Here is a 3,653-nt window from a genome sequence, read left to right as displayed (position 1 = left end):
CTCACCAACTTCAAACATCTGCTATCTGAGCAGCTAACCGATCGCTGCAGCTGTACATAGTCTATTGGTAAATAGCCCACCCATTTTCACCTACCTCATCCCCATACTGTTTTTATTTATTTATTTTTCTGCTCTTTTGCACACCAATATCTCTACCTGTACATAACCATCTGATAATTTATCACTCCAGTGTTAATCTGCATAATTGTAATTATTTGCCTACCTTCTCATGCCTTTTGCACACAATGTATATATAGACTCCCCTTTTTTCTACTGTGTTATTGACTTGTTAATTGTTTACTCCATGTGTAACTCTGTGTTGTCTGTTCACACTGCTATGCCTTATCTTGGCCAGGTCGCAGTTGCAAATGAGAACTTGTTCTCAACTAGCCTACCTGGTTAAATAAAGGTGAAAAAAAAAAAAAAAAAAAAAAAACTCCCCCACCCACACTATGATCCAACTAGTGGTCAGTATGCGCTACTACACCCTATCTCACATGAACGTTAACATTACTGGTTTCAGTGAGAAAGATGGTAAATGGTTCAGACATTAATGACAAATATAAAAAACTAAGATTGCCATTGTAACTTGGGTGACTGTTAATGTAGAGTAGGGATAGTGAGAAGTAGCATTCAAGACTGAAGCAATTATCCCCTCTAGTGGTATACTTTGTACTGTACCAGGTTACTACACACACTGATAATACAAAACATCGATGACACCTGCTCTTTCCATGACATAGACTGACCAAGTTAAAGCTATGACCCCTTATTGATGTGTTTGTTGAATCCACTTCAGTCAGAGTAGATGAAGGGGAGTTAAAGAAAGATTTTAAAACCTTGAGAGAATTGACACATGGGTTGTATGTGTCATTCAGAGGGTGATTCGACAAGAGAAAATATTTAACTGCCTTTGAACGGGGTATGGTAGTAGGTGCCAGGCGCACCGGGTTAAGTGTGTCAAGAACTGCAACACTGCTGTTTTTTTTATGCTCAACAGTTTCCCATGTGTCTCAAGAATGGTCCACCACCCAAAGGATGTCCAGCCAACTTGACACAACATGGGCCAGCTTCCTTGTGGAACGCTTATGGCAGCTTGTAGAGTCCATGCCCAGACAAAATGAGGCTGTTCTGAGGGGAAAAGGATGTGCAACTCAATATTAGGAAGATGCTCCTAATCTATTGTGCGTTCAGTGTATGTCATCATACATGTTTTTAAATAGTACAGTATCACAAACCACAGTACAAAACCATATAAAGTGTGGGCCTGTAGTATCTGTAAATCAAATAAACCTTGTTTTTTATTTCCATATGCCGATAATAAAGCATCATTGTTCATGTAATAATCTAATATTAGCATTATACCTCTAGGAAGAGGAAATGGTCATAAAATCAAATAGATGAAAATACTTATTTTCTTTTAAAAATGTCAAATTCAGTGCAAAGTAATGTAGTACATTGGTGTCTAGATCCCTGTTGGGTGGCAAAGTGTCACAAGAATCCTGTGGGGAGAGAAAACAAGAGAATACATTAAATTAATGGGTGTTAACTAATCAGGGTTCAACAAAGCACTTCAAGTCCTCAATTCCTTCAAAAGAGAGAGAGAGAAGGAGAAAGGAGTATGGTCCCTGCAGTAGGACTACATGCTGGCCATGAGGTTCTCCAAGTGGTACTCCAGGAGGCTGGAGAGCTCAGTGACCAGAGACTCTGGGTTAAAGTACCAGGCCAGCTGCTGGCCAAACATGTCATCTAGCAGAGCCATCAGCCCGCCCTGAAGAGAACATAGAAAATGTCTCTGAGTTACAAGCTTTTTCTAGAGGAGAGAGACAATTAGAAATACTCCCCTTCAAATGGCATTGGAACCTGGTTAACAATGAATAAGGAAGTCAAAAGGAAGTACACTAAGAATATGGAAGTAACCTCTTGACTCTTACCTGCTACTGCTCAATGTATCTGTCAGCCTCTGGCTCCATGTTGGCAGCAGTGGGCAGGAAGGAGTACAGGAGAGCGTACAGACGCTCCACGAACCCACCAGGGTGCTAAAGGAAACAAAGGAGGAGAAAGGAGGAGAGAATAGAAGAGATGAGGAATTTAAGTGAAACTGCTAATAGAGATCAAAACATGTACCAGTGAGATGCTACTTACCACCATCAGGGACTTCTGAGCTGTCATCATCCCAAACAGCACCAGCTCAAAGAGGACATCTATCATTTTCACATGATGGATCTAGGACAAGAAAACACATTTGGAGAAAATAAGAATGATTTCATATAGATCAGCTACTGTGATGTATAAAAGACATGTATGTGGAAGAACTCAGTGAGACTTGAAAGAGTTAATGAACTCACCTTTGCCTCAGCCAGCTCCCTCTCAATGTTATTCCGCTTGGAGGGGTCACTCAGGTAGTCCACAAAGTCGTTATAGGTACGGATGAACTTGGCCTCGTCCTATGACAAAGAAAAGAGCATCTTAGTGAAAAGAACACATTTCCCCTCAGGGACGCTCTCTTTCCCTTGAAAGAGAATGAGTTAGTGAGTTACCATGTGGTTGGCCTGAACCAGGGCGCCCAGGAGGACCTTTCCCGCCAAAAACAGATGGTTCCTGCTCAGGGTGGAACCAAGCAGGGTCTAGGGAAGAGTTAGGGTGAGACATCTTCCTCTTGGAGATCGAACAAGAAGTCACAGAGAGAAAAATAAAAGTGGGTCCACTCACAGTGAAGGCCTGGCGCAGGGAGACGAGCCTCAGGGCGATGTCCTCCACTCTCTTGGTGGTAAGGTAGAGGCTGTGAAAGGGAGGGAATGGAGCATGTCAACCATTAGAGTCAATGGGGAATAACAGCATTATGACCACAATACTTCAGCATTTAACAAGCCCAGACTACACAGACATTTAGAGGTACTCACTTTAGCAGAGGAACCTCCCTCTCCTCAGGCAGCAGGTCCTCCTCCCAGCCCTACGACAACAAAACAAGCATTCAAAATCAGTGACCAGTGCAATGACATAACAAACAATCGGTCAATGGAAGGATCTTAATGCTCCTAGTCAATAGTATGTGTGTGTAGCGTCTGACCTCATAGCAATTGTGGCCCTCAGGCTCTGGGTCAGTGAACTGCTGAGTGGTGGGCATAGAGAAGGAGGCAGCCTCCGACCACGCTGAAGAGGAGAGAAGCCCGACCAGCCCCATGTGGAGAGTGGCGTACACAACTGAGACGTCAGTCTGCTGCTCAAAACACACACAACACACCTGTTTACCACACACACGTTATTAGAAAACACACCAAATCTAATGTAAAAATGCCCAGTAATGTCTAGTCTATATACATAGGAAATTGTTTATTTACCTGGTAGCAGCCAAGCGTCACGTCCACAGACGTCTCATGGCGGAGGTGAGACGATAGTGGGTCACCCTGCCAGCCACACGCTGACAGAGAGAGAATACATGTTAAGGCCAAATGGAATAAGTGAAGAAAAATCTAATACTATTTCAGTAGTATTTACGTCTTACCTGGATCCAAGTGATGGACTGCACTTTGGTGGCACAGTAGGGGATGCCCTCTAGACTAAGCCAGGCTGTCTCCTTGGAGATGGCCCACACCAGTTGAGTCTCCAGGCCTCTCACCCTACTCACGTGGTGCATCCTCACCACCACCTGC

General features: G+C 43.5%; 1 long non-coding RNA gene across 1 annotated transcript; it reads right to left on the bottom strand.

The window, feature by feature from the left end:
- Positions 1-2,387: 2,387 nt before the first annotated feature.
- LOC110511724 (uncharacterized) lies at positions 2,388-2,969 on the bottom strand. The gene is made up of 3 exons (XR_002471784.3): positions 2,904-2,969; positions 2,713-2,782; positions 2,388-2,447 (listed from the first exon to the last, which is right to left on the bottom strand). It is a non-coding gene; the product is annotated as an uncharacterized LOC110511724 (long non-coding RNA).
- Between the last annotated feature and the right edge of the window lie 684 nt (positions 2,970-3,653).

This window comes from Oncorhynchus mykiss, chromosome 29 (assembly GCF_057628025.1).
Source record: "Oncorhynchus mykiss isolate SJ-2025 chromosome 29, ASM5762802v1, whole genome shotgun sequence".
Lineage (NCBI taxonomy): Eukaryota > Metazoa > Chordata > Actinopteri > Salmoniformes > Salmonidae > Oncorhynchus > Oncorhynchus mykiss.
Note: the sequence above shows the minus strand (reverse complement) of the source record. Positions and strands in the feature narration are given on the sequence as shown.